Here is a 19,314-nt window from a genome sequence, read left to right as displayed (position 1 = left end):
GGCACATAAGGAGGAAGGTGATATTTTTCTAGTTAACTCCAATTAAAGGAAGTTACCATACTACATGGAAGCGGTGTCATGGGAATAACATAACTACCCTTTGTGCTATGGAAATGCAAATATTGTCCCCTTGTGTCATGGGAATGAGAGGACAGTTTCCCTATGCCATCGGAATGGGAGGATTTCCCTCCAGTTCATTGGAATCTCAAGAAATAAGACGAACCTGAGTGATATGAGACTCACTCTCAATGGGAAAGGTACGATCAACTAAAGGTGGAATCAAGTCAACCATTTTACCAACTAATGATTGGTCGGGAACACACTCATGGGATTCACATTCAAAGAGAGTGGGATTTACTGGAGACATATTCTAATTAATCACTTCATCAACTAGTGTAGGTTTAGAGGAAAGCTTCTGGTAGCTAGGTGAAAGTTGTGGTTGAGAAGACGTAAAGTTTTCCAACACTTTTGACGCTTCATAAATATAATGAAAAGGTTGAATAGGATGATTCCCTTCACATAACCTATAGGGGAACTTAATTGTACCCTTATTTCTGTGAACCTTCTGATCACTAGTTTATGGTTTGTCACCATCATTGATTTCTAGAAGCTGACAACAAAGGCTGATGTGGACCTATGGACCACACTTCTAATACCTTGGGAATACTAGGAAAATCTCTAAGAAGCTAATCACCCCTACATAAATTGAAAGGGAATTTAAACTTGCGAGGGTAATGGGAATGTTCCTCTTTACTATTTGCATTTGTAGCAATCGTTTCTTGGTTGCCACCCTTCTTATTTGACTTCTTCTTCTCTTTCTTCTTCTTCTTAGCCTCTTGGTTTCTAGGATCAATACTTTCTCTAGGCGAGGATAAAGAAAAGGATGAAGAAACAATAGGCTAGGAAGGAAAAGGTTCAACTTTAGGATCAACTGAGGTTGATGTTGTTTAGGTGAAGGAGAACTTTGTTGATGAGTAATATTGACATTCGGAACCAAGGAGGTCGAAAACAACCAAACTAGTAAACCAATGGTAGCTATAGGAAGGGACGATGTTTCCATGTAAGGAGCAACAATATTTTGGAAAGAACGAAAAGGACCAAGATTCCTGTCAGTGGGGTTTCCTTGATTGGTAGACTCGGGTTCTATTGGCATTAGTCTCAACCTAAGATCCACTAAGGAGTTGTTCCATGGAGATGATCTTGTTCCCTGGTGAATTAATTTATTTTAGAAATAAAAGGCAAAAAATAAAACAAATGGGTAACTAGGAAAAAGGGTTTACCAAGAAACTGTGAACTACAATATACCACCTTAGAGAGCCAAGGATTTTCATATGGGTAGGAAATATCCGTGAATTTTATGTTTGGTGTATCAAAGTATGCAAGGTGGCTGACTCGGTTACTTAAGGAAATATAAAAACCTATAGGGGAATTCCAAAATATACCCAGAGGAACGGGGAAGAGTAGTCCATAGTAGTGTTCTTAATTTGTAACGATTCGATGAGAGTGTTCCCTTATACTTATGATGTGTGGAGCACCATCTAATACACCCAAAGTTTCATGGAGAATGATCTAATACACATACATACATGGAACAAGATATTACCCACGAAATGTAACGCTAACAAAGAAAGATGGCTCCTACTTTTAAATACATCGGAACACGACTCTAGCCTAGACATCTATGTGTGTCATTAAGTTTCAAATGTTCCTTAGGTTAATTGAGCGAATTTTTGAAGTTTATCTTCAATTATATTTCGATTTCAAAGCTGAAAACTTGATGTCACATGAACACACATATGATGCAACTAATATGAAAAAAAGAACTTTTTTCATTTTCCTTTTAACAATGAAAGGATTGACTAAGTAGGGGAAGAAGAAATCAATCAATAATACCACAAACAAGTGATGCAACAATCGATCTCCTTAACTTCACTATTCCAATCAAAATTAAAGCCCTATATGCGATGTAATTTTTTTTTTCTCTTCCTTTAATGTTTCAAATGCAAAGAAACAAATGAGTGCAACTTGATCGCTGACGAAAAGAAACCACTCACACTTTAAGTGTAATGTAAAAGTTACTTTTCGAATTCAATAATCAATCCATGCGTACAAATATCGAATTGACAAGAATAAAGAAAGAACAAAACAAAATCTTATCAAAAAGGTGATGACACTCAAAAGTAATTAACACTCATAATCAATTAAGCCCCCCCCCCCGCCCGGGTAATTGAGGGGGAAATTTGTTTACAAACATGAAAGAAAAAACACGCAATTTGACACAAGGGATTGGTTTTTCAGAGACCATGACACACTCATGGACACAAGGAGAACCAACAGTAACAAATAAAATCATATTTCGAAGCACAAAATGGCAATTTTTTTTTGCATCAAACAGGGGTTAGCGCAAGTGCTGAAAAGGCATGATTGCTCCGCAATGGAGGTGCAGAGAAGGGTGGGGAGCGCTGCAACTCTCTGTCCCCAGATCAAGGGGAGCGTTGATCAAGATAAGGCCAAATTTCAACACAAAAAAAGAAAATGAAGCTCAATGAAAGGTCTTCCTAAGGTCAATTCATAACTGAGTGAGGCACTAAAGGTTTATTTAAGAGGTGAACCAAGTATTAGGGACAAGGAAACCACTAAGGGAATGAAACAATCCCAAGTGGAATCACCAATTTGTTATGTGTAATTTACAATTGTGGACAGAAGTATATTCCCTAGACCTAGTGGACTGGTTTAGAACAACATAAAGCAATGAATATAAAGTTTCCCTTAGAGAAATTTAAGAATGGGAAAGAGGCTTACTTGGATTTTTTCGCAACATTTTCTTTCCTCTTAGCCTATAAGATTCGATCATAGCTGTGATTTCTATAGTTATAACCTGTACATACTATCAACACAAGCCAAATATCTGTGACATCTATGTAGCATTATCCAATTACTCTATTCAACGGATTATCAAAGCATTTAAATATATGAATGTGAACATAACATAACATATGTAAGAAAATGTTATATTATTTATATTAATATGAAAAGGATAGATTTTAAAACCAAGAATAATGCATGAAGCTAATGACTCATCCTTTTTTGTCACAAAACACACCTCAATGTCACCCTAATGCATGAAGATAATGACTCATTTAGATTCAAGGCAGAAACATGAGGGCATGATCAGTCTCCAAAATCCAACCGTGATGTTGTAGGTGGCTATAAATTTATAGGAGGGTGATGGTAGTTTAGGAATTCTTATCCATTTACCAATCTAAGCTTGAGATCCCCTTAACAAGGGAGGACAAACTCAAGGGATAAGAGGTGAAGTCTCCAATGTAGGATCATATAGGATTCAGACTTCTAATTCAAGGTAAATGGTTAACAGAATTCCTAGAATCTTCTGGAAGAGGAAGCTTTCAGATTCCTTTTAATTTTCCTGAATTTCTAGAATCAGTGCACCCCTAGTAAGGGACAACCTATTGTTGATCAACGTTGGTGTAGAAGGAAGCAACTTATTGTTGAACACAAGTCCCTAAAGGGGAAGGGTGCATTGGGCCTTAAAAGCATCTATTTGAAGCAGACATACCCATAAATTCATGGATTTGGAAGAGTCATGTTGAGGGCTTTGTGTAGGGATGATGAAAAGGTGTTCACGAGTGTGGATTAATCCGGTTTGCAGGCTTATTGACCAGATGTGAAATAATGGCCTATAACACTCCTCTTTCATTTGGGATGTGCATTATAATACACCCAACAAAAGCTCAACCTATATTATAATGCACTTCACATGTGTTTTTAATTATGTTACCCTAACTTAACCCGTATTCTTGCAACCTTCTTCCACCAAATTTCCGCCTCAACTTCAGGATGTAACATGCAAACATGACATTGTGACACTCATAGGAAAAGACACATTGAACCAATATAAGAGATTGATACATGATTCCAAGGTTAAGACTGCTAAGGTCTAAGTTTTATCCAAATCTATCATTATATTATTTTTCATGCATATTTTTTTAGAGTGGAAAAATAGGCGAAATCAACTCACATGACCATTTTTACTCGCGAGACCCCATTTGGAAAATCAGGGTCTAAAAACCTTCCAAGAGAATTTCAAGGCAACAAATGAAAACATTTCTGGAGTAAAATTTTTATGCTTAACCATTGCACCCTTTTTTCATATTCTACATAAAGAATTCTTTTAAACAACAAAAGAATCACCTCAATGAGAGTCTTTATGCAAAAGTTATGCCAGTGAGAAGTTGACCTTCCTATTTTCACCACCATAATTTGGAAGAATGCTATGTCAACCCCCATTATTCATGGAGAAGAAACTTGCCACATGATTATGATGAAGGAGACTTTAGAAGAGTCCATATTGTAACTCTAGTTAGTAATTGAGGTAATCAAACCTATCCACAAATAGGTGATTAGGTTGTCTTATAACTAGGCCATTAGGAGGAAAATGGGTTCCATTCCTTTTTAGTGCATTTGTTCTATAGCTGAGAAAAAATATTTGAGAGGGATAACAGATAGAGCTCAAATAGAGGATGTGTGCACTATAGTAGCCCATAGGCTACAAGCCATACTTTTTAATACTTGTATCCATTTTCTATTTAGAGAAGTAGAGCAGAGAAGCCTCACCTTCTAGCTAAGTTTTTCTCCCAAAATAGTTTACTAGGTCATATCTTGTGTCAAACCATGGTTTGTGTGTTTTTATTTCACTATTCTTTATTTTCTCGGTAATTTCAATATGCATGAATACACAATTAATAGGAATCTACATACCCAAAAATCTAGAGAGAAGTAAAACCCTAATAGTGTAGATTTTGGATTTTCAAATATAGTTTTATCATATATGTTTAACAAACCATCGAGTGGAATATCCACGATAGTTTACAGATCAAATTAAATTTAGCAAATAATCATATAATAATAAATTAAAGTCTAATGATTGCTAAAATAAGGTTAATGATCTATTTAATTAATTAAGGTTGTTGGAGGGGACAGTCTTGATGCTAGGAAGACGTGTAATGGTGACTAACAATACATCATAAAACTTATTAGTTAGCAATGAAAAGGATTTAATAGATCCATGACGAATTACTCATAATCAACATCACTTATTTATGAGCATAATAAAAGGGAAACTTATGTCTATCATTTTATATATGTTTGTGTGCAGACCAAGTGGTAACCAAGTCGTAAGTTGCACTAATATGGCTTGTGTGCCTTGCAGATAATTGAATTGTTCAGAATGGCAAGGATACATGGGAATCAAGGAAGAGGAGAGTCATCACAAGGAACATCTCTCCAAGAACCCAATTGTCATCACTAGTGCTAGCTCTCATATTGTACTCCCTAGAGGTAATTAATGAAACTTTAAGTGGCAACAAACAACTAAAGAGGGAGTAGAGAAACTTCCATTAGGAGTTGGAAATCTGAAGGGATCGAGGGACTCTAATAGAGTTTTTCCAACTAAGGGAATTACTACGGAGCTCCAAAATATCAAACCCCTAGAATTTGGTGGAAGTCTTACCAATGAACAAGTTCAAGTTACATAGTTGGAGGCAATGACAAGATGTTTTTACACTAAGAGAGTATACTTCCAATTTGAAGACTAATATAGAGATATTCCAACTAAATGATAATTACATTAATTTGTATTATAATTAATAAAACAATTAGTATTATTCTGAAATGTTTAATTATAAAAAAATTTAATTAGAAAAAATAGTTAAGGTAGATTACTAAATATAAGTAAGTTCAATTGATTTTTATATATCATAAAAGATGTATTTAGAAGAATATTAACCATATTTATATTATATTAAAATAGATTAAAATAATGATAATTCATATTAATAACCATGATATTTTATAATGAATAATATTTTCATATTTAAAAATACAAAATTATATGAATAATATTGTTAAGGACGAGTATAAATTTTATCCTCTTAATGTTTAAGAAATTTCTAATTAAAATATATTTATATAAATATAATTTTTTTTTGTTTGCTCAGTTGAAAATTACAACATTATTGATCTATAACTTGAGAAGCCACCACCACCTAGGATCTATCAGTATCACCACACGATTGCACTCTCCATTTTTATCTAGATTTTTACCTAGAACTAATGAAGTTCACATCAAAGTACACCAATCACTACCAAATAAACTTGCATAAATATAATTATTTTAATTAATATTAATTCCTCATGAAAATATATTTATATAAATAGGATTATTCTAATTCATATTATAATTTGAAAAATATTTGAAGTTGTTACTATTATATTCAATCTGATTGAATTTAAGCTAAGTAATGTTACATTCAATTTGGGTAAAACATAAAGAATCACAAAAGACAATGGATAACAACACAAATGAAAAACCCTTAAAGACTTATCATGATGTGCATCATCTCTCTTAATATTCAGGGTCTCGGGACTGGACCTAAATATTTAGCCCTCAAAAACCTGTTGTTATCTCTACATCCATTCATCATCCTCATACAAGAGACGATGCAAAATGTTCCTGATGCTATTGAATATTTTCGGAAAATGTTTCCAACCTCGCATATATCCGCAACTACTGCTTTGGGTCTCTCGGGTGGTCTGGTGGCCTTATGGGACCTGAGATGGATCAAAATTAAAGCCTTTGAATGTTTCGATGGCATACTTCTAGAAGGTAATATCTGTGGCCTATCGTGTTATGTCCATATCTTAAACATATATGCCCTGTATAGAGATAGGGGGGTTTTCTCGGATCGACTCATATCATCCGGCTTGATGGACCTACAAACTCTCATTATAGAAGGAGATCTAAACCGTACTATCATCCTTGATGAAATTTGGGGTTGCTTCAGGAAAGCTGACCCTCTGGCGGGGAAAATCCAAGATGCCATTATCATGAACAATTTCCTGGATGTTTGTCCCTCCAAAGTTACCCCGACATGGGACAATAGACACTCTAGCTCTACCTATGTGGCCAAAAGATTGGATCATTTCCTGATCCATGAGCAATTGCTGGACCGTTTGGGTGATGTACAAGTTAACACCATCAACAACTTTATATCAGATCATAGACCCATCACTCTGCAATGGAGGAAAAGGGAACCTCACTTGGGTTTCCCTTTCAAATTCAATAGAACAATATTAGAGGACCCTGACTTTAATAAGATGGTACACGACACTTGGGGAAATATTAATGTCATAGGATCCTCTGCTATGCTCAATATCCTGGAGAAACTAGACTCCCTTCGGGGATCTGTAAAATTATGGCAGAAGAAGAAAATTAGAGACTGCAGAAAAGAACTTGTGAAAATTCAAGAATAATTGGACACTTTTCACGCCTCCATGTCCTCTCATTTCCTCCCTAACCACATATGAGCCAACATACAACAACTGGAACACAGGAAGAAGAAAATTCTAATGATCGAAGAAGCTACATGGAGACTAAAGAGTAGGGCACTCTCGTTAAAAGAAGGGGACCAAAATAAAAAAAATTTCCATAGATATGCAAATTTCCGCGGAAATATAAATTCCATATGGCAAATCATTGACTCAGATGGACGAATATCTCACACACAAGAAGAAATAAGTGATGCTCCTATAAACTACTTTCAAAATGCTTATAGAAGCAATGAAAATCCTATCTCGAATAATTCTTAATTAGTTATGTAAGTTGTTGACAATGTAACCAGCATATTTTGTGTTCTCTACAAAATTAAAGCAGTAAATTGTTAGGGTGGTCACCGCTGGAAAGTTTTGGAAATTAGTTGTGATGTCATTAGATTTGTTTCAAAGTAGATTTTAGTAATAGTTTTACTATATAAGAATGTAGTTAATAGTTGAATTAATATATGAGATTTGCAGCATTTCTTAGCTCAAACAGTAACTGTGTTTTTTAATTGTTTTATCCTTTCTTTTATATGTATTTTTCTTCATAGTACTGTTGGCTTCTCAATTGGCTTGAAATAATTCATTTCATATTCTACAAGTGGTATCAGAGCAGGTAAAATTATTTTGGGTTAAATTTGTATTGTTGGAATTTCGCCAAAGTTAATCATGTTAGATTCTAACCAGATGCTAGTTCCAAAATTTGATGGCAACGATTATGATTATTGGTGCATTAAGATGCTAAAATTTTTTATTGGAAAATATTTGTGGGAGATTATTGAATCACGATAGGAGGAGCCAGCTGATTGGAATTCTCTTACAGCTAATGAAAGAACAGCAAGAAAGGAAGCAAGGAAGAAGAATGCTCAAGGTTTGTTTCACATTCAGATAGCTCTTGATAAGAGCTTATTTCCAAGAATATCAGGAGAAAAAACTGCCAAAGTTGTGTGGGAGACTCTACAAGAAGCTTACCAAGGTAGTGATCAAGTTAAGGTGGTCAAGCTTCAAACATTGAAGTGAGAGTTCGAGAATTTGAAGATGCAAGAAGGTGAAAGTATCAGTGACTATTGTGTGAGAGTCAAAGATGTGGTCAATAAAATGGCTACACTTGCAGAAGTTGTAAGTAATGAAGTTTTAATTAAAAAAGTATTGAGATCTTTAACACATAGATGCAATCATGTTGCAATAATCATGGAAGAAAGTAAGGATTGACAAAACTACAGTTTGATGAATTGGTTGGATCTTTGATGTCGCATGAAGAAAGATTGAAGGAAACTTTTGAAGCTCTAGAGAAAGCTTTTTCCTCTAAATTAAAAATTACAAAGAATGAAGATGCAAGTAGCAGCAATACCAAAAGCCATCAAGGTCAAAGTAAATGGAAAAGCCAAAATTATTCAAGAGGTAGAGGAAGAGGTGGCCCAAGTGGAAGAGGTAGTTTCAGAGGAAGAGGTAGAGGTAGATTTGATAAGAGAAATGTTCAATGTTACCATTGTAATAGGTATGGTCATTTTGAAAGAGAATGCAGATTGAAAGACGGTAAAAATGCTAATTATGCTCAAGAAAGTTGTGAGTATCCTCCAGATCACTTATTTTTATCTTATGCCAAAGGTGAAAATACTAGTAAAGATGTTTGGTACCTAGATTTTGGATGCTTTAACCATATGACAGGGAATGAGAAGTTGTTTTCAGCAAAGGATGGAAGTTTCAAATCCAAGATCCAGCTTGGTGATGATAAGTCACTGGAGGTTGCTGCCAAAGGAGCTATGGAGGTCCAAATAAAAGATGATATAAAGAGTATTCACAACATTTATTATACTCCACAATTGAAGCATAATTTGTTGAGTGTTGGGCAGCTTTGTGGGAAAAATTATAAAGTAGTCTTTGAAAATAAGACATTTACTATCTATGATAAGAATAAGGGAAATAGCGTGATCACTGTTGTGCCTATGAAAAGAAATAGCATGTTTCCCTTGAGGTTTGATGAACATAACATCAATCTTGCTAATATGGCTTATGAGTATTCAAGTTGGTTATTGCATCTGAGGTATGGGCATTTAAATTTTCAAAGTTTGAAGTTTCTAACCTCACGTGCATTAGTTTCTGGTTTGCCCAAGGTAGAAGAGCATAAGGAGGTTTGTGAAGGATGTGCTAAAGGAAATCATGCAAGGGAAAGGTTTCCAAAGGGAAGTGCATGGAGGGCTCATCACCCACTTTAGCTTGTTCATTCAGACATATGTGGTTCTATGCAGACTAAGAGTTTTGGTAAGTCATCATATTTCATCACTTTTATTGATGATTACTCACGGAATTGTTGGGTATATTTTTTGAAGGCTAAAAGCAAAGCCCTGGATACATTCAAGAAGTTCAAAGCCCTTGTAGAAAATGAGAGAGGGTGCAAGATCAAATTTCTGTGGACTGACCGTGGGGGAGAATTCTGCTCAAAATCTTTCCAGAGTTATTGTGATATGAATGGCATCAGGACGCAACATACTACAGCATACACACCCTAGCATAATGGCATAGCTGAAAGAAAAAAATCGTACTGTGGTTGAAATGGCAAGATGCATGCTACAAACTAAGGGATTGAGAAACACTTATTGGGGAGATGCAGTTGCTACAGCAGTATACATCCTCAACTGTAGCCCCACGAGTGCACTGGAAAATATGACTCCTTATGAAGCTTGGTATGGAAAAAGGCCTAATGTTAATCATTTCAAAGTTTTTGGTTGTTTGGCTTATGTGCATGTACCTCATCAGAATAGAAAAAAGTTAGATGAAAAGAGTGAGTTATGTATTTTTATTGGGTATAGTGAGACAAGCAAGCCTTATAAATTGTATAATCCTCTAACTAACAAGGTTATTGTGTCAAGAGATGTAATTTTTTATGAAGGGGGAGTTTATGGTCATCAAAAAGGCCATGTTGAGAAGACAAAATTTGTTTTGAATAATGGTATAATTGTTGATAATGATCATGAGGAGCCAACTAATGTTTTTGTAACCAGTGTCTTAACTCCACCAAGCATCTCCTCATCAATTTATTCAACATCAAGTTCAAGTCCAACTTCTTCTCCAAGTTCTACAAGGAAGGTAAGAAGATTGAGTGATATTTATGAGAGGAGTGCAAATCAAGCACATGAAGAAAGCCCAATAGGTGAGATAGTCAATTTTGCTTTATTAGCCAAGGCTGAATTTGAACCATCATGTTTTGAAGATGCATGTACTAATGAGGTTTGGATGCAAGCCATGCAAGAAGAGATGGATTCCATTCAAAGGAATGACACCTGGAAGTTGAGAGAGCTTCCACATGACAAGAAAAAGATTGGCACCAAATGGGTCTATAAGACTAAATTTAACAGTGATGGGAGTGTTGAAAGACACAAAGCAAGATTAGTTGCTAAAGGATTCACACAGAAGTATGGAATTGATTATGAAGAGACATTTGCAACAGTAGCAAGACAGGAGACGATTAGAATGTTGATTTCATTAGCAGCTCATAAAAAGTGGAGCATACATCATATTGATGTGAAAAGTGCCTTCTTGAATGGGTACTTAGAAGAGGAAGTATAGGTGGAGTAGCCACAAGGTTTTGAAGTGGAAGGAAAGGAGAATAATGTCTACAAGTTGAACAAGGCTTTGTATGGCCTTAAGCAAGCACCAAGAGCGTGGTATGAAAGGATTGATGGATACTTTCAGGAAAGTGGCTTCCAGAGAAGTACGAATGATCCTACCCTTTACTACAAACAAGAAGGTATTGATATTTTAATCATAAGTTTGTATGTTGATGATCTATTGTATATGGGTAGTAGTTCTAAGATGAATGATAAATTCAAAGTTGCTATGATGAATGAATTTGAGATGAAAGATCTAGGCATCATGAAATGTTTTCTAGGAATGGAGGTTTATCAAAGTAAGGATGAGATTTTCATTTGTGAGACAAAGTATGCACATGATATGCTAAATAAATTTGATATGCTTCATTGTCATCCATCCCCTACAACAAGTGCTCATGGAGAGGTGTTATGTAAAGATGATGGTGTTGATTTAATTGATGAGAAAACTTAGAGAAGTATTGTGGGGAGCTTGATATTTCTAACCCACACAAGGCTTGATATTACATATTCAGTTTCACTTGTTTCAAGGTATATGACAAATCCATTTGAAATACATATGAAGGCAGCCAAGAGGATTTTAAGGTATGTGAAAGGCACTCTAAATTTTGGTATTCATTACTACTCTTCTGAAAAGTTCAATCTTGTTGGATTTAGTGATTCAGATTGGGGAGGTAGTCTTGATGACCATAAGTCCACATCTGGAAATTGTTTCTCTTTTGGTTCTGGTTTGATTACATGGAGCTCAAAAAAACAAAGCATTGTTGCCCTCTCATCCACAGAAGCAGAGTATGTTGCAGTTACCTCAGCAGGTACACAAGCTCTTTGGCTCAGAAAAATTTGGGAAGAAATTGGAGAAAAACAAGTTCAGCCTACAGTGATTTATTGTGATAATGTAAGTTCCATCAAGTTAGCAAAGAATCGAGTTCATCACAGCACGACAAAGCATTTTGACCTGAAATATAACGTCATTAGAGATTTGGTGCAGAAGAAGGATATTGAATTCAAGCATATAAATACTCACAATCAAATAGTAGATATCTTCACCAAAGCAGTTGCAAAAGATCGGTTTTTAGCACTATGAGATAAGATAGTAAATCCTCATTAATCATTAAGGGGGAGTGTTGGAAATAATGCTTAATTAGTTATGTAAATTGTTGACAATGTAACCAGCAGATTTTGTGTTCTCTGCAAAATTAAAGCAGCACATTGTTAGGGTGGTCACTACTGGAAAGTGTTGGAAATTAGCTGTGATGTCAATAAATTTGTTTCACATTAGATTTTAGTAATAGTTTTACTATATAAGAATGTAGTTAATACTTGAATTAATATATGAGATTTGCACCATTTCTTAGCTCAAAAAGTAACTATGTTTTTTAATTATTTTATCCTTTTTTTTATATGTATTTTTCTTCATAGTACTTTTGGCTTCTCAATTGGCTTGAAATAATTCATTTCATATTCTACAAATCCTTGTGTGGAAGATATCATTTGGGGAATTGGACCATATACTATCATATTTGATCTCGAGAAAAATGAGGATTTTTTTAAGGAAGTCTTAGAGGAAGAGCTGATAGGGGTTATCAAATCCTTTAAGAGTGACAAAAGTCCCGGTCCTGATGGATGGACTATTGAACTGTTCTCTCACTTCTTTGAAATTATGAAGATGGATCTGTTGGGTATGATTGACCAATCAAGAAATATGGGCTACATTCAACAAAAGATAAGCTCCACATACATCCGGCAAAAACAAATCTGTTGAGAGCTTCTTGCACTACAGGCCTATTTCTCTGAGTAATGTCAACTATAAAATCATATCAAAGAATATTGCTGGGTGGTTCCAGAGGACTCTTTCTCTTTTCATATCTCCTGAACAGCATGGATTCCTTCCTCGGAGAATCATCCACGATGTTGTGTCAAATGCACAGGAAATCATACACTCCATCCACACAAAAGACATGGAAGTGGCTATTCTCGGTAAAGCATATCACTATTTGGATTGGGGTTTTCTTAGGCTAATTCTCAGCAAGATTGGTTTACACTCTAGATGTAGTAACTAGATCATGGCCTGTGTGGACTACGTAAATTATGTTATCATTATCAGTGGACTTCCAACAAGATTCTTCCGGTGTGGAAGAGGTCTTCTTTAGGGATTCTCTTTATCTCCGTAATGAACTCTTTAAGTCTGCATATCAAAAGATAGGTTCTAGAGGGCCATTTCAAATCACTGAAGATAGGAAACAACATCATTATCTCACATAACCTCTTTGTGGATGACATCCTCATAATAGGTATGCTCTCTCATTTCTCTTGGTATTATCTTTTTAATATTTTCAGCAAATTTGCAAATACTTCTGGATTGTGCATGAACTCCAATAAATCAGTTCTTTATTATAGTCAATCTGATATGGTAACTATTACATATATTAAAGACTTATTTGGAATCTAGGCTAAACCTATGAAAAATGGCATGAAGTATCTTGGTTATAGACTTAAACCATCATGTTATAGAAATTTTGATTGTAAATGGCTCACTAAAAAGTTCTATCCATAGGGGGTAGGGTCATTCTAACACAATTTGTTCTAACAGAGCTTTGTGTCTATTGGGCACATCTTTTTCATATACATGTCTCCATCGTTAATGACATAAACCAACTTATGGCAAATTTCATATGGGCAGGCACACAGTAGAAGAAAATTCCATCTGACCAAACTATCAAATATAACCCTTCCAAAGGACATGGGTGGATGGGTAATTTTAGATCTTCCTCATTTTGGTGAGGCATTACTTATCAAATCACTCTAGAGGGGTTTATTTGGGCAAGTATATGGAGTAAGATCATACAACATAAATATCTAAAGAACAAAGACTTCATTTTTTGGTACTTTTTTGTTCAATTGGTATAAAACATGGTTTAGCAATATGGTCAAGTTTCCTAAAAATTGAGAAATGCTTCATTCAACACCTCACATGGAACTGGAAATAACATTCTTATTGGTTTTGACCCAATTCTGAGTGTTGAACCAAACTTCTCCGTTTTTGGCAATATCACACAGCTCCTGAACGACCTGGGGCCAAGTCATAAATGGCTGGGTGTGAAAAAGTGCATATGAACTCGGGTTAACCAGTCACTTAGAAGAGGAATGGCTTCACATCATCACAAATATGAAACAACTGGGCATCTGCCCAGTCAGGAACCCATGATAAAATCATATGGTCAGGCAAAATGTTCTCAGATAACATAATTGTAGTAGACGCCTACTAGATATTATCAAAGAAGATATTATCAAACAAGGTTGCCAGGAAAGAGGAGAACCATACCTTTTATGCCTTTTGGAAAACAAAAGTTCCAATCAAAATTATTATATTCATTTGGCTTGTTTATGATAATAGGAACCTTGTTTGGGAAAACTTGCAAAAAAGTAATTGGTGTGGACCTGGCATATGCTGCATACACAAAAGCCATTCAGAAGACAATGACCACATCTTTTTACACTGCCTCCTCACTACTCAGGTTTGGAAAAAGATTTCTTCCCTATTTGGCTTCCCATATATTCAACACACTTGTATTAGAGATTCATTGAAATGGTGGAGCACACAAAAGTTTGCCTAACATATTATCCCTTTTTTGATCTTGGAGGAATAGAATCATCTTCAAGAACTCTAGGGAGGAATTCTCTATAATAATTGAAAAAATTGTCTCAAATCTTTCTTTTTTTTCTGCACAACCAATATGCTCTAAAGATGATCCTAAAATGAAGAATGATATTCAATTTACTTACCCTATGGGATTCTTTGATGGGGCCTTACAAGGGAACACTGTGCCTGTGGCTTTTTGATTGCCATAAATGCTGACTTGACATAGAGGATGTACTGGAATTGTGCTGTTGGTACAAACACAAAAGATAGAGCTCTCTGGGGTCTCCTATGGTTCAATAGTTTCCTTGGGAAGCCCACTCTACACATATATGGTGATTGGATGATCATAATTGATCAGGTCTTGGGGAGGGAATCCATCAACAATCCGAGACTTCAAGGATGGATGGAAAGAATAGAACTCCTATGGAAATATCAAGATAGCTATACAATCCAACACATTGGAAGGTGCCTTAACAAGGAAGCAGAGAGACTATCAAAAAAGGGTTTGCAAGGCGGCATTGACAAATGGTATCTAGAGATCACATGGGAGCACAACAATTTTGATATAGAGGACCTTCCAAACCTGGTTAATCTCCTCTATGCATGTGTTTCACAATTTTTTTTGTAAATTTTTGTTATGTAGGCTTATAAATTTCATAACATAGTTTCATAATGTACAAACCCTTCCTATGCCATCACTTCGGGCAAACTATCACTCAGATAGATCCTTTTAAAGGTTGAAAAACTCTTATTAAAATTTTGTGAAAGTATTGCATGACTACATAACTTACCTTTTTGTAATTTTGAACTTGTTTTGATTGGCCAATGGGCAAAAAACATTGTCCTCTAGTGTCCTCTAAGAAGGAGTTTCTTGAGCTTCCTCTTTAGATGGTGTAATTTTGAAATCTCTTTCCCTCTGCTAACCAAGCTGTATTGCACTGATAAAAGGATTCTGTTGATTTTTATTGAATTCAAATGCTAGAGGTCTTTCAGATTTTATAGGTTCCTCCAGAGGGAGAACAATCTATATTAATATGGATACAAGGACAACAATACAGAACCATCTGATGCTGGTCTATTCCACAGCTGAAAAATGCATTTTCTGTCATTATCATTAGAGGAAATGTATCAAGCATATTATACTATCTGTTTTGTCATTATGTATATAGACTTCGACTGTTTTATTTCCCGGTCACAACAGACTCTTAAAAATCATGGGTTTTGTAATTTGTTTCGTCCAAAATGGCATCTGATGAATTTTGTTTTTTTCGTACTGAAAAAAAACCAGATGAAAAACCCTTTGCGGCTTCACTCAAAATGATCTTTCAGAAAGAAACAAAATGGCATCTGATGAATTATGTTTTTTTCGTACTGAAAAAAAACCAGATGAAAAACCCTTTGCGGCTTCACTCAAAATGATCTTTCAGAAAGTGAAAGTAAATGAATAGCTGAGGAACATTGTGCATAAAAGGATTGTTTATATGCACGTCGAAATATCTCAGGTATTTAAGCGCCTGGTCCTCATTCTGGTTATTCTACTCTGACCACATGGCTGGATCGCGATAGAGCTTAAGGGAATCGAAATATGCAACTTGCTAATCGCTCTCTAAGCCCAAAAAAACAAACAAAAAAACAAAAAAGCTTAAGTTTAGGTCAAGGCAGCGTCTTTATTATACAACGCCATGCCCTCCTACATATATCTGAGCAAGAAAGAGCCTTCTTAGTTATTGATGCAATTTCCGTTCAAGGTAAGCTTAAGGTGATACTTAATGCACATTTTGAACGACATAAGCTTTTGAAAATATAAGTAATAAAATATCTTATATTCCTGGATGACATATCTTATATTCTTTTAACCCTAGGATATGGTCTCAGTTGTTTTTGTTAATTTTATTGTAATGTTATTTTTTTAAAGTAAATTTATGTAGAAATTTTGTTGTTAAAAAATTATATTATGATGATGATGGTGGTTAACCTGGACTGAGATCAAATTTTGGTTTATAAAATCTAAAGAAATAGTTTGATTTAATATTTTATTTTTATTCTCAAAAACCTTTGAGAGAAGCTTGACGTCATGGTCATTTTGACAAGGTAAAACTCTAGGAAATATTGCAATAAAAATTTTAAAACTGAGATAATGTAGTTGTACTGGAAGCACTGTAAAAGAAAGTGATTTTCATCCTCTTCTGACAAAAATAATAGAACCTAAATAATATATATATACAAATATATAATTTTCAATATTTTATATTGATAATAAAGATATATTAGTTTAGGATGTAGGGATCAATTTCTTCTCACCCGGTATCGGCTAGCGGTGGCTAACTGTGTGCTTCCGCGTACCCAGCGGTAGCACTACAGCAGATGTTCGAGTGAAATCATCCATCCATCATCGACATAATGGTATAAAGCTAATTTGTGTAACCAAGCTCTACCGCAGATGTTCTTGTCAGGTTCGGTCTGCTGGTCTATTGTTTGTCGACCTTGTACTTCTTCTTCTTTTCAATGCGGGAGAATAGTTTGAATGGGACGGTAATGCTATAATGCGGGACTCATTGCAGGTAAGTCCATATAAAATTCATGTCTTTTGTTTTTTTTATTTTTCAATGCGGGAGAATAGTTTGAATGGGACGGTAATGCTATAATGCGGGTTGACTCATTGCAGCTAAGTCCATATAAAATTCATGTTTTTTTGTTTCATTGTAGCTAAGTCCATATAAAATTCATGTTTTTTTGTATTTTTGTTTTTTTTCAAATTTTGTATGTTTTTTTTGGGTCAAATTTTGTATTTGATTTTGTATAGAAATTATATAAGGAATTATTACATGAAGTTTGGGATTTACAGAATTGCAAATGATTTGAACAACATATTAATCTCAGTGTAAATTGTAAATATGACTTAGAGTAAATAATATCATTAATGTTGTGACTTAGATAACAAATTAGAACAATGAAACTGGAAAAGCTTCTTCCTAATATAGTCATACTGTGAATATCATAAATTTAATATCTCAAAATTTATGAGAATATATCCATCATAAAAATAAACTGTTTTACCCATTATATAAACAGACTGTTTTTTCTGGCTGAACAAAAAATAATAGGAGCGGACTCGCTGACTCACTGAATGGGGAATGCTAAAATGGGTGAACAGAAAGAAAAGCAATAACAAAGCTAAAATCATAGATGAATGGGTGATGCGTCTATAAGGGTAAGGTTAATGATCTACAAAGTTATCCCAACAATTAAATCTTTTTGAGACGCATAATGGATAAAATTTTAGAAGTGGTTTACAAGTGGAGAGTTGTAATTATATGTGATTAATATATTCACTATTAGCTATATATATATCAAATCCATCGTAATATGGAAAAGTATACCATCTCTTTCATACTAAGCAGCATGCTAATTCTGAAAAGCGTGAAGTAGGAGGCCTCTCAACCCATTGTTTTACAACCCATTGTTTTATTAAAGAAAGTGTCACATCATCTTCAATATTTCTACCCATCTTTACTGACAGGGTGTTGAGGGGCCTTATTCGTTGGTCCTCTCGAAATAGGATAGGATGTGGTGGTCATTGCAATTTGCGCACACTCCACGGGCACTCATGATGGTGGTCATTGCAATTTGCGCACACTCCACGGGCACTCATGATGGTGGTCATTGCAATTTGCGCTCACTCCACGGGCACTCATGATGGTGGTCATTGCAATTTGCGCCCACTCCACGGGCACTCATGATGGTTTAGTCACGATAGAATGACTCGTGCATTTCGGCCCATAATCCACAGACAGATGTGATCCATAATCCTTCGTGCATTTCACAATACACAGAGAGATATTATCCTTCGGCCCATATTCGACAGACAAATATTATCCATAATCCTACCCATACACAGCCATCCCCGCGACCGCGAGGCCTATAAATGGAGGCTGCATTATAGGTTATATATCATTCCACCCAGCATTTCATTTCCCATTGTAGAGGCTATATACATATCATTCGAGATGAGGTACTCATTTAGCTTTGCATTGGCAGTAATGGTAGTAGCCCTGATGGTGGGCACTGCTGTAGGCAAGCCCAACACAAAATTCGTATCGTCTGCGTGTAACACGCAGAAGATCCAAAGCGGAAGTCCTTTTTTTAGTACCCTCGCATCCCTGATCAAAGACCTAGAGGAAAACACTGCCTTCAGCGGTTACGACTACAAAGCGTCGCGAGCAGGCTCACCCAGTGCCTATGGGCGTGGGATTTGCAATCAGGGAATCTCTCAGTCTGATTGCACCGCCTGCCTTAAAAACCTTGGCGGCCGCATCAGAAACATTTGCGACAACGCCATCGGTGCTCGAGTTCAGCTAACTGACTGTTACATGCAATACGAGCAGTACAGCTTTTAGTTAAGTCAACGTCTACTCAGCTGGACAATACGCGTCTAGTATCTCATATGTATATATCTATGTTTACGTTTGTGTCAATAAAGCGTCTCACGTGATTCTCTGAGCAAGAGAATCTGATGCAAGAGAATCTGAATCCTTAACATAATATAATAGAGCTATGGTGCAGTTATGTGATTATTATTATTGTTCCGAAGAAATTTTGAGAATATATTTTTATATTTTTAAAATATAATAATTTTTTTAAGAAAAAATTCAATAAATATTGAAATTTTAG

At 35.4% G+C, this 19,314-nt stretch overlaps 1 pseudogene; it reads left to right on the top strand.

The window, feature by feature from the left end:
• Nucleotides 1-18,683: 18,683 nt before the first annotated feature.
• LOC149176645 (antifungal protein ginkbilobin-like protein pseudogene) lies at nucleotides 18,684-19,040 on the top strand (annotated as a pseudogene).
• Nucleotides 19,041-19,314: the final 274 nt, after the last annotated feature.

Source organism: Pinus tabuliformis, chromosome 4_1 (assembly GCF_031772625.1).
Source record: "Pinus tabuliformis cultivar Carrire ecotype Pingquan chromosome 4_1, CPIR1, whole genome shotgun sequence".
NCBI classification, from domain to species: domain Eukaryota; kingdom Viridiplantae; phylum Streptophyta; class Pinopsida; order Pinales; family Pinaceae; genus Pinus; species Pinus tabuliformis.
Note: the sequence above shows the minus strand (reverse complement) of the source record. Positions and strands in the feature narration are given on the sequence as shown.